The sequence below is a fragment of the Anomaloglossus baeobatrachus genome, chromosome 1 (genome assembly GCF_048569485.1).
Source record: "Anomaloglossus baeobatrachus isolate aAnoBae1 chromosome 1, aAnoBae1.hap1, whole genome shotgun sequence".
Taxonomy (NCBI): domain Eukaryota; kingdom Metazoa; phylum Chordata; class Amphibia; order Anura; family Aromobatidae; genus Anomaloglossus; species Anomaloglossus baeobatrachus.
In genome coordinates, this window is record NC_134353.1 from 296127876 (window position 1) to 296141338 (window position 13463).

Consider the following 13463-nt stretch of genomic DNA (forward strand, 5'->3'; position numbering starts at 1 on the left):
CACTTCCATCGTGCGCACACAGCAGCTCAACAACTTTTGTCGCTACAGAAGTCTTTAGGTCTGGTGGTTAAACGCCTGAAATGCGATGTGCCGACATGCAGGAATTTGAATCTGCACATGTTGCAGGGTTTGTGGCAGCACCGCCGAACCCTTCTGCAATACGTTATGACATATAGCCTGGGATAACTTGATCCAGAGGTGGTGCAGATCACGCTGCTGGAGTGGTGTCAGATCAAGGACCTATGCACCCTTCTACACAGTTTACAAATGTCGACGAAGATGTTTAGCACTGGCGATGCCATTCTCAGCATGACAATTCTGGTCATCTACATGATGGAGCACACTGTAATTATTATTCGGAGTCAGGTGTTGGGACAAGAGTAAGGGGAGGAAGTACAGGAGGAGTCATATGCGGAAGGGATAACAAGATCTACGAGGTCCAGATGGTCAGTGGCACCTAGGCGGCAGTCATGGTGAGGGAGAGGGATTAACAAGGGCGCATAGTATCAGCAAAAAGTGTTGAGGAAGGTGCAGGAGCCGATGAAGAAATGGAGGACGAACTGGCGATGGGCATGGAAGACTCAGCAGATGAGTGAGAGCTTGCTCACATTTCGGTTGTGCGAGGTTGTGGGGAGAGGGCAGAGGAAGGAGGCACGATTCTCACCTCTCTGCCACCAACACACCAAGGACTTGGTCCTCCTGGATGCACAAGACACATGAGCGCCTTCTTGCTGCACTACCTACAACATGACCCTCGGATTGTACGAATTCGAAGTAATCCTGACTACTGGGTTGCCACACTGTTAGATCCCTGGTACAAGACAAAATTTGGCGAAATAATTCCTGCCATAGAAATGGACGCACGTATACAGGAGTATCTGCAGAATTTGGTACGCAATCTTAGATCTGCTTTTCCACTAAACACCAGTGCTGCACAGAGTGAATCTCAACGCTTTGTCATGGATAGGAGGAAATGGTCTTTTACTTGTCCACATCTGAGGGACCGAGGGCTGGCTGCTGTGCTGAGATGGCGTTGAGTACGGTGTCCCTGCAAAGTTGCACTTTTGGTCATATACCAAAATGAGTTGAAAAAGGACAGATGCTGGTGGAAAGGGGAACAGGTGTGTTGGAAAGGGGAAAAAAGTTTTGGTCCGTGGATTTGGTGGTTAAGCAACAGTAACATTTGCTGAAGAAACACCATCTGTTACAGTGGGACTGGCAGATTTGGATAAGGTGGTATATACTATGTTACCGCTATATAACGAAAATTAATAAGAAAAGAAAGAGAAAGGTATATATCCCCATCAGCAGTCAGTGTCCACCGTGCTCCCAGATGGAAAAGGAGAGTTGGCAACTGGAAGGTTTGGTGGAGGATACAGAGCTGTGTGGCTATGAAACTAATAGTAGCCTGAACCGAGTTAGACGCCATTCGGATCTGGAGACTGGGAGCCCTGTCAGCGTCACAGGGTCCACATGCCCACCCAGCCCAGGAACTCCCTGTTAACAACACAGGGGCCATTGAGTACGCTGACCATGTGTGTAGGGGCCACACCTGTGAACAGCAGGTGCATCAGCAGCAGCAGGCCTGTTAATGCCACTGGGCTGCACAAGCAGGACTGGTAGGACAGGAGCTGGTCTTAACCGTTCTGCGTTACCAACTGTGGTGGTGGCCTGCATCGACACCCTATCCCTGCCTACCTCTGGCCTAAAGCCGCAATGGGTTCAACACATGGAGGTGTGCTCTTTCGGAGCATAATAGAAGACTGCGCACCTCCTTGTTGGCTCCAGCCCCTTTTATAACCTGGGTCCGCCCCAAACCAGGGTGAACCACAATGCACCTCCTGGAGACAAAAGCAGAGTGACACGTCATGAGTGGCATAACTAGCGTCCTATTTGGAACCGCAACTTCAATGATGACCTCATGGCTGCCATGACCCAAACACCTCACCAGTCATCGTCTGACCATCAATAATGCGGTGACAAGTCATAGGGGTGGGCCTCTGCAAGCCATTTGGGAGTGGCCTGGCCACATCGTCAGGACACCTGATGCCCTGTGGTCTATATGGGACCCCCACATCAGGGGCAGGGCCAAAGAGTTCATTACCGGACCTAGTCTCTGATGCAGTAAGTGCCTGAACATGCTCAGTAGCATGAAATACAGTCTCTGAAAAAAGACTATCAGCTTTAGCATGGTGTCTAGGCACAAAACAGGACTTAGACCCGGCACGGAATGCAAGTACCTGTGCAAAGAGGCTTTTCGCACTAAGTGTGGGAGCATGCACTGTATCCCGAAATGAAGACTTAGCCTTAGCAATGGCACAGTCAGGCAGAGCATACTCACTAGGCGAAACACTGTAGTTAGGCTGCGGCTGGGGTAAATCGGCACACGCATGCGCACTAGCTGCCTCTCCACACTTACGCGTGGAGGAGAAAGTAGCCAGCTGGACAACCCAAGGCACAGCCCTAAATGGCAGCTGACGCCTGGGCGCAAATGAAACCGCAGCAGGCTTCAGGTTACAGGTTTTGTAACAACAAATACCATCCAAAAGAACAGGTGTACTTCTTCCCATGGATAATCTGATATGACCTTTTTTTTCACTGACACAACCATCACTAACAAATGTAGATGAGGCGAAAACAGCAGCTGCTTCAATGGATCTCAAGTGCTCCATAAAGTGGCCTCTCCTCCACCCCAATTTCAAGATCCCAAATACTCCATTCCTCTGTGGTGTCAATCCAATCGCACTTGCTTCCTAACAGCTCTCAAGTTTCCACCAGCCCTGCTGAGTATGGGGTAACAGAAATGGTTGAGTTTGCATAGCTGTTCAGTCGCACTATAGCCTGTGAATCAGAGGTCTGCTCTTAAGCTGCAATGAGTACAGACAAGGAAGTTATTATTATTTTTATTATTATTGATTTATAGAGCACCATTGATTCCATGGTGCTGTACATGAGAAGGAGGTTACATACAGAATACATATACAAGTAACTATAGACAGACTGGTACAGAGGGAAGAGGGCCCTGCCCTTGCGGGATTACATTCTAAAGGATTTTTGGGAGGAGACAGTAGGAGTGGTTTAGGTTGAGCGTCAAGTACGTATGGTGGTGATGTCATTGAAGGTTATAGTCATTTCTGAACAGATGAGTTTTCAGATTCAGTTTGAAGCTTGCAGGTGTAGCAGATAATCTGACGTGTTGAGGTAGCGAGTTCCATGAGACAGGGGAAATGATCTGCGAAGATGGCCAGAAGCTTTGTGAGTGGGATCCAGGCCCCGATGAAGAAGGTGCTGAGCCTAATCTACACCCTCATTTCCAAAAAGTAAATCCTCCTGGTGGAGACAATGGGGAACATGATGAGGAGCACAGATACCTGATTGGAATGACAACTTTACTATTCGGTCAGGGCAGGAAGAGGTTGTCTCGGAGGACTCAGGACGAGGGGAATGAAAACACACAGGGTTATTGATGAGGTTGGAGACCACACTTACTGTCAAACCAAAGTCAGCCAGTCGATGAGGTCAGCAGAGGAGGTGGAGGAGGATGCTACTGACGACGAGGTTACGTTGCGTCTTCCTGGCCAGAGACAAAGTACTGGAAGCACGTCAACAACTGAATCCTGGACCACAACTTTGACTCTGAGCAGAAGTCGTGTTGGCTATGCAGGTCGCATGGGCTGTAAGCCTTGCCTAGCCTGTGAATTTTTGGACATCGCAAAGGATCACCCAAGTCATGGAATCTGTAAGATTTGTCAACAATCTGTAAGTAGAAGGCAAAAACTCAAACCTTTGAGTAGTTCCTCCATGAAGTGTCACATGGGTATGAATTGATAGCGTGAAGGTGTATTGCTCAGCTTTAGCCACTGTCAATGCAACATGCTAATTTGCCATTGCATGCATTGTTGCAGACTACACACAAGGGGCTGCTGTTATTTTGGATCTGCCTTTGTTTGGTCACTATAGCAATATCAAATTGCTCTTCGGGTGTGGACTTGGAGATGCTGTCTATGAACAGAAGGAAAAGCTAAAGGTGTGTGTTACAGCAAGGAGCCACCGCGGAAACCCTTCGTTCAATTGTGAGGGGAGTCATGTTGTACTTTGATGATGAGCCCCGTAATGCCAGTGAGCAGCATCCTGTGCCAAAGACCAACATTCTTACAGTGCTGTCTATACTGTTTACCGTGAGAGGAGCGTAAAGTCTGTATTTCTGGCAACTGGACATCAGAGTACCCGGGTACGGTAGGCTGTGCCCAGACAATAATGCGGGCACGCAACACTTTGTTTTATTAGCAAAACACATATCTGTTCTGGGTAGGCCAACTATTTATAGACAATAAGACTTGCTGCCTCTGCACTGTCAAATTGTCACATACAGTTTAAATCATAGAGGGACAGCAACACATGTTTGCATTGACTGTTGCTTTTCAAGATTTCCATGACTGTGTTGCAGAGCTGTGTGGTTTGCATTCACACTGTTATCATCTGCATTATCTGTGAGGCTTCAGCTAACAAAGGTATTCAGGGGGGGTAATGTGTTTTGTCTATGTTTAGGTAGGTAACTTGGAAGCTCTTGTGATGCGCCACTGGTAAGTCATGTTCGCACACACACACGCACAAACACACAATTACTGCTACACAGAGGGATTAGCAGGTAGTAGGCAACAGAATAGATTGTTCAATTATTTAAATTGCATGCATGGTTCTTATTGTTTGTTTTGGTAAAGTTAAACAATCATTTATCAACCCAACTGCCTAGAGTCCTTTTCCTGTTGCCTGGTTTTGCTGCATACTGGGGAGCCCACCCTGTACACGACTTAAAATGAAGCATAAGTCGCAATGTGAATTTCACTGTGCTACAATGCAGCCTAGCGTGCCTGTGCAACCACCGCCTGCCCCATCAAGTGCATCTGCGTGCTCTTCATCATCTGTGACTGTGGGGACAGCAGTCACATATGGTTTTTCACACTGAACTTTCACTCCTTTACCCGCAACAGGGAGTGTGATTGGCAGGTCATCACTTGTTTTGGAAGTTGAAACAGAAGGTATTGTTGACCTGTCAGACATCGAGAGAACCATCATTGGATGCAGGCTACATTATATCCACGCCTGCACCTTCGTCACAGATTGGCTGGACTACCTGCAGTTAATAATTGCATTCCAGAAATGGAAAGGAGTGTAGAATGCACATGTGTTGTACCTTGCTTGGCAGCAAAGGAACACTAACTTAGTATTCCAGACAATTTTAGGATGGCAGAAAAAGAGTCAGCTCTTTGGGCAAATTAAATAGCGTGGCAAAAGTGGACAGATGGGTACAGGGGCCGTGTTCTGTGGGTACCAGGACAGTAAAAGAAGCCTCACTTTCTATCCCTCCTAATGATCAAATGCAGCAAGGAATTCCCTGAGTTTGCTATAAAATTAGCATAGCTAAATGTGCATGAGGGTAGAATGCAGAGGTGCTTGAGATTGCTTGGCACAAGTGGCACAATAAAGGAGTCCAACAGCCAGTTCTATGATGCCACTAAATGGCAGTATTTTTTGCTATCATTATAGCTTATTAAAAACAGAGCAGGAGGGTGTCCTGCACAGGTGCTAGAAATAGCTTGGCACCAGTGGGGCACTAATGGAATACAACAGCCAGTTCTATGATGCCACTAAATGGCAGTATTTTTTGCTATCATTATAGCTTATTAAAAACAGAGCAGGAGGGTGTCCTACACAGGTGCTAGAAATAGCTTGGCACCAGTGGGGCACTAATGGAATACAACAGCCAGTTCTATGATGCCACTAAATGGCAGTATTTTTTGCTATCATTATAGCTTATTAAAAACAGAGCAGGAGGGTGTCCTGCACAGGTGCTGCACATAGATTTGCACCAGTGGGGCACTAATGGAGTACAACAGCCACTTCTTGTATGCCACTAAGTTTACTCAATTTTTGGTATTATAATGTCTTAGTAAGTAACAATGAGTTGGAGTGTGCAAAGCAGGCAGACGTGCTGCAAATATCTTTGCACTAGTGGGACTAGACAAAAGTCCAATAGCCACGTTTAGGATGTCACTAGGTACACTGAGTTTTTGCTAGTATAATGGCTTAGTTATAATGAGTTTGAGTGTGCAATACAGGCAGACGTGCTGCAAATATCTTTGCACTAGTGGGACTAGACAAAAGTCCAATAGCCACGTTTAGGATGCCACTAGGTACACTCAGTGTTTGCTAGTATAATGGCTTAGTAATAATGAGTTTGAGTGTGCAATGCAGGCAGACGTGCTGCAAATATCTTTGCACTAGTGGGACTAGACAAAAGTCCAATAGCCACGTTTAGGATGCCACTAGGTACACTGAGTGTTTGCTAGTATAATGGCTTAGTTATAATGAGTTTGAGTGTGCAATGCAGGCAGACGTGCTGCAAATATCTTTGCACTAGTGGGACTAGACAAAAGTCCAATAGCCACGTTTAGGATGCCACTAGGTACACTGAGTGTTTGCTAGTATAATGGCTTAGTTATAATGAGTTTGAGTGTGCAATGCAGGCAGACGTGCTGCAAATATCTTTGCACTAGTGGGACTATACAAAAGTCCACTAGCCACGTTTAGGATGCCATTAGGTACACTCAGTGTTTGCTAGTATAATGGCTTAGTTATAAAGAGTTTGAGTGTGCAATGCAGGCAGACGTGCTGCAAATATCTTTGCACAAGTGGGACTAGACAAAAGTCCAATAGCCACGTTTAGGATGCCACTAGGTACACTGAGTGTTTGCTAGTATAATGGCTTAGTTATAATGAGTTTGAGTGTGCAATGCAGGCAGACGTGCTGCAAATATCTTTGCACTAGTGGGACTAGACAAAAGTCCAATAGCCACGTTTACGATGCCACTAGGTACACTGAGTGTTTGCTAGTATAATGGCTTAGTTATAAAGAGTTTGAGTGTGCAATGCAGGCAGACGTGCTGCAAATATCTTTGCACTAGTGGGACTATACAAAAGTCCACTAGCCACGTTTAGGATGCCATTAGGTACACTCAGGGTTTGCTAGTATAATGGCTTAGTTATAAAGAGTTTGAGTGTGCAATGCAGGCAGACGTGCTGCAAATATCTTTGCACTAGTGGGACTATACAAAAGTCCACTAGCCACGCTTAGGATGCCATTAGGTACACTCAGTGTTTGCTAGTATAATGGCTTAGTTATAAAGAGTTTGAGTGTGCAATGCAGGCAGACGTGCTGCAAATATCTTTGCACAAGTGGGACTAGACAAAAGTCCAATAGCCACGTTTAGGATGTCACTAGGTACACTGAGTGTTTGCTAGTATAATGGCTTAGTTATAATGAGTTTGAGTGTGCAATGCAGGCAGACGTGCTGCAAATATCTTTGCACTAGTGGGACTAGACAAAAGTCCAATAGCCACGTTTAGGATGCCACTAGGTACACTGAGTGTTTGCTAGTATAATGGCTTAGTTATAAAGAGTTTGAGTGTGCAATGCAGGCAGACGTGCTGCAAATATCTTTGCACAAGTGGGACTAGACAAAAGTCCAATAGCCACGTTTAGGATGTCACTAGGTACACTGAGTGTTTGCTAGTATAATGGCTTAGTTATAATGAGTTTGAGTGTGCAATGCAGGCAGACGTGCTGCAAATATCTTTGCACTAGTGGGACTAGACAAAAGTCCAATAGCCACGTTTAGGATGCCACTAGGTACACTGAGTGTTTGCTAGTATAATGGCTTAGTTATAAAGAGTTTGAGTGTGCAATGCAGGCAGACGTGCTGCAAATATCTTTGCACTAGTGGGACTAGACAAAAGTCCAATAGCCACGTTTAGGATGCCACTAGGTACACTGAGTGTTTGCTAGTATAATGGCTTAGTTATAATGAGTTTGAGTGTGAAATGCAGACAGACGTGCTGCAAATATCTTTGCACTAGTGGGACTATACAAAAGTCCAATATCCACGTTTAGGATGCCACTAGGTACACTTAGTGTTTGCTAGTATAATGGCTTAGTTATAAAGAGTTTGAGTGTGCAATGCAGGCAGACGTGCTGCAAATATCTTTGCACTAGTGGGACTAGAAAAAAGTCCAATAGCCACGTTTAGGATGCCACTAGGTACACTGAGTGTTTGCTAGTATAATGGCTTAGTTATAATGAGTTTGAGTGTGCAATGCAGGCAGACGTGCTGCAAATATCTTTGCACTAGTGGGACTATACAAAAGTCCAATAGCCACGTTTAGGATGCCACTAGGTACACTCAGTGTTTGCTAGTATAATGGCTTAGTAACAATGAGTTGGAGTGTGCAATGCAGGCAGACGTGCTGCAAATATCTTTGCACTAGTGGGACTATACAAAAGTCCAATAGCCACGTTTAGGATGCCACTAGGTACACTTAGTGTTTGCTAGTATAATGGCTTAGTTATAAAGAGTTTGAGTGTGCAATGCAGGCAGACATGCTTCAAATATCTTTGCACTAGTGGGACTAGACAAAAGTCCAATAGCCACGTTTAGGATGCCACTAGGTACACTGAGTATTTGCTAGTATAATGGCTTAGTTATAATGATTTTGAGTGTGCAATGCAGGCAGACGTGCTGCAAATATCTTTGCACTAGTGGGACTAGACAAAAGTCCAATAGCCACGTTTAGGATGCCACTAGGTACACTGAGTGTTTGCCAGTATAATGGCTTAGCTATAAAGAGTTTGAGTGTGCAATGCAGGTAGATGTGCTGCAAATATCTTTGCACTATTGGGACTATACAAAAGTCCAATAGCCACGTTTAGGATGCCACTAGGTACACTCAGTGTTTGCTAGTATAATGGCTTAGTAACAATGAGTTGGAGTGTGCAATGCAGGCAGACGTGCTGCAAATATCTTTGCACTAGTGGGACTATACAAAAGTCCAATAGCCACGTTTAGGATGCCACTAGGTACACTTAGTGTTTGCTAGTATAATGGCTTAGTTATAATGAGTTTGAGTGTGCAATGCAGGCAGACGTGCTGCAAATATCTTTGCACTAGTGGGACTAGACAAAAGTCCAATAGCCACGTTTAGGATGGCACTAGGTACACTGAGTGTTTGCTAGTGTAATGGCTTAGATATAATGAGTTTGAGTGTGCAATGCAGGCAGACATGCTGCAAATATCTTTGCACTAGTGGGACTAGACAAAAGTCCAATAGCCACGTTTAGGATGCCACTAGGTATACTGAGTGTTTGCTAGTATAATGGCTTAGTTATGGGTTGGAGTGTGCAATGCAGGCAGACGTGCTGCAAATATCTTTGCGCTAGTGGGACTAGACAAAAGTCCAATAGCCACGTTTAGGATGCCACTAGGTACACTGAGTATTTGCTAGTATAATGGCTTAGTTATAATGAGTTTGAGTGTGCAATGCAGGCAGACGTGCTGCAAATATCTTTGCACTAGTGGGACTAGACAAAAGTCCAATAGCCACGTTTAGGATGCCACTAGGTACACTGAGTGTTTGCCAGTATAATGGCTTAGTTATAAAGAGTTTGAGTGTGCAATGCAGGCAGATGTGCTGCAAATATCTTTGCACTAGTGGGACTATACAAAAGTCCAATAGCCACGTTTAGGATGCCACTAGGTACACTTAGTGTTTGCTAGTATAATGGCTTAGTTATAATGAGTTTGAGTGTGCAATGCAGGCAGACGTGCTGCAAATATCTTTGCACTAGTGGGACTATACAAAAGTCCAATAGCCACGTTTAGGATGCCACTAGGTACACTTAGTGTTTGCTAGTATAATGGCTTAGTTATAATGAGTTTGAGTGTTCAATGCAGGCAGACGTGCTGCAAATATCTTTGCACTAGTGGGACTAGACAAAAGTCCAATAGCCACGTTTAGGATGGCACTAGGTACACTGAGTGTTTGCTAGTGTAATGGCTTAGTTATAATGAGTTTGAGTGTGCAATGCAGGCAGACATGCTGCAAATATCTTTGCACTAGTGGGACTAGACAAAAGTCCAATAGCCACGTTTAGGATGCCACTAGGTATACTGAGTGTTTGCTAGTATAATGGCTTAGTTATGGGTTGGAGTGTGCAATGCAGGCAGACGTGCTGCAAATATCTTTGCGCTAGTGGGACTATACAAAAGTCCAATAGCCACGTTTAGGATGCCACTAGGTACACTCAGTGTTTGCTAGTATAATGGCTTAGTAACAATTAGTTGGAGTGTGCAATGCAGGCAGACGTGCTGCAAATATCTTTGCACTAGTGGGACTATACAAAAGTCCAATAGCCACGTTTAGGATGCCACTAGGTACACTTAGTGTTTGCTAGTATAATGGCTTAGTTATAATGAGTTGGAGTGTGCAGAGGACAGGAGGGTACAGTGCCAGGATTGTGGGGCTCTGGGTAGAGGAATGGAAGCCTGCCTTTCTTTTCCCTCCTAATGGGGAAATGCAGCGACGAAATCCCTGACCTTAGCTACACAGACGCTGTCTCTGTTTTCAGGACCTGTCACCTATGGCTCTGACCCTGCCGTTACGAGCCCTTAAAAGGACTGATAGAAAGTGCTCTCCCTAAGCTGTCTAGCGCTGTGTATGGAGCGTATACAGCAGTATCGGTGATAGGACTCAGGACGGAGCTGCTCCAGTGATGTCTGACACCAAGGACGCAGAAGGCAGATAATGGCGTGCTGGAGGAAAATGTCCGGTTTTATAATGCAGGGACATGTGACATGGACATCCTATCACACATGCCGTTGCTTCTCTGGCTAAAAGTCCACTTAGCTGTGTGTGTGTCTGGGATTGGCTGACATGCTGGCCCTCCCCACTACACGCGCGCTTAGGGAAGGAAAACAAGGAAAAAAAAAAAATCTGAAGGCGCTGTTCACGCAGACTATACACTGAAATTTCATAATAGTGTGAGTCACAGAGTGACTTACACTATTACAGCGGAAAGCCAGCTAGGAATTAGCTGTTTTTTTGCTGCTAGAACCATTATCGAACGTTTCTAGAACTATCGAGCTTTTGCAAAAAGCTCGAGTTCTAGTTCGATCTAGAACAGGCCACAAAATCACTCGAGCCTAGAACTGGAGAACCTCGAACCTAGAACCGCGCTCAACTCTAGTAGCCAGTATTCTCTCAGAACGAGTCTTCTGCACTGCTGGTGGTGTGCTGATGGTTAAGCGCATCAGGTTTTCACCTGAAAGAGTAGACCACCAAACTTTCATCAAGATAAACTTGTTATGGTGGATCTCCAATCTTTTTTCTACTCCAATTGCAGACTGTGCAGACTAGGCAAAGTGCCCACACTTGTCACTCATCCACCTTCCTCTTCATTTGAAAAATGCTGGGCCACACCCTGTATGGAGCAAGGCCCATGGCTGACTGCTGTGCAAAGACACTATGGGTACTGTGGGGCAATTGATGCCATTGTCCTGCTGTCTGCCCATAACTTTTGGAAATGTGGAGACTACAATATGGGTCTCCAAGTTTCGTCTTGTCTATGGTGACAGGGATCTCAGAGCAAAAGGCCTACTCCTGTCACTCAGCTAATATTACTAGTGTTAATATTCCAGGAAGTTAATGGGTGTGCCACAACAGTGTGGCTCCACTGTCAAACAGTTTCAGCTGTTTTAGAAGCTTTATGGGCCCCTAAGGTGTTGTCTATGAGGTTTTTTTTTTACCTCCCATTGGATTTAATGGGTTTGGCTAGGATTATCAATCAAATTGTCGATCTGATCTGCAAACCCAGGCGGGTTCGGCAATCCTAAACCAAATCCGATCCTTGGCAGGATCGCTCATCTCTTCTTTCTGGGCCAGAAATATTATACAGTTTGGACTTGGGTTGTTTTGCTCCAGGAAGCAAAGCCAGACAAAAATGCATGTAAGGCCTCGGTTGTGATCGCAGAGAGAAGTGTTCAGGCAATTATCAAGACAGTAATTTCCTCACGTCACAATTTTCCTAGATCTTCAATCTACTATAGATGTGTCACCAAACAGGGAAGACCCAGTACAACAAGAGAGGGAAGGCCCATCAGGACATAACAGAAAATTGCTTAAAAATGCAGGGGTCCTACCCTCAATCTTATATCATGTATAATCTGTGTCAGGCATCGCTGAGTTGATAGCATAGATGGAGATGGGATTAGTTAAGATACTAAAGGTAAGACCATGTGGTGTCCTTACAAACTGAGCATCCACCATGCTGGATCCTGCTCCACTGTCCACAAACACAGAATTTATCTCTTTCCTGCTCTCTAGCACAACCTCTGCTGTCAGGAAAAACCAAGAATTATATAAGAAAAACACACATCATGATTGTTAACGCCCACACCACCAAGGGTCAGCCAAGTCCCAGATGTTCCTTTTTGCTTAGGAACCGAGGTTCAGACTCCAATAAAATTACCCTTTTTACCAAAAAAAAACCAAACTCCCCTATTTTTTGCGTATCTCAGAGGAAACATGCAAAATAGTGGCTCTCATTAGCTGCATGGGCTCCCTTAAACCCATGAGTGATGATTCATCCACAGATCACTGCCCCAGCAATGGGAGAAAGGGTCTCTGGAGAAAGTGGTCTAACCGTTCAATCTCGGAGGCATCTATCCACATGTATGGCTAATGACATGGCAGCCTCTAAGGACTCAGGAGTCTGAGAATTACCAAATTTTCCTTCAACCTTTCTGACAGTCATTGATAAAACTGGCTTCTAAGAGCCGGATAATTCCATCTGGTGTCGGTGACCCATCTGCAAAATTCTGAACAAAAAGTCTCTGCTGGCCGATCCTCCTGCTGGAGGCGATGCAGCCTGGACTCAGCTAGGGAGACTCAGCCAGGACCATGATACATGAGACCTAAGACCTCAAAAAATCCATCTACCAGACAGAAGAAAGCAGAGCTATGTGGCAAAGAGAAAGCCCAGGATTGCAGATCCTCCGTGTCAGTGAGATCACAAACCCCACTTGCTGCCAAAGCCTAAAGTACAATTTACAGGACTCTTTGAACAACAAAAATGTTTCTCTACCCCCTGCAAACCTGTCTGGGAGTGCAAGCTTGAGCTCTGGGTGGTCCTACCTACCCGCAGAATCTCTAAAATAATGAGTCTGCGACTCACTAAGGTCTGCTACCTCCAGGGACAGTCTCTGATGCCACTCAGCCAGAACAGTGGTGGGATCCATGTATCTAAAAAACAAAACCCAACAACTACAAAAAAAAATGTGTATCAGGTTTTTCTTCTTTTTTTTCCGCTTATTTTGCAGCTGGTGATATTGTTACGCTAGGTTTGGTGAAGTACCCTTGCAAATGGCGAAAGGGAGGGGAACCTTGTGTCTAGGAAAGAGGGAGATGGTGATCCCAAACCAAATTTACTGCTGGCCCCTTGTTAAGGGGGGCTGTCTGATAATAACTGAAAGGAGTATCAGACAGTCAGGGTCCACCGTGCAAAGACTTTGCTGCAGGCTATGGCAGAGTGCAATACCTCTGTTAACTCACAGAAGAATATAATAAGTAAG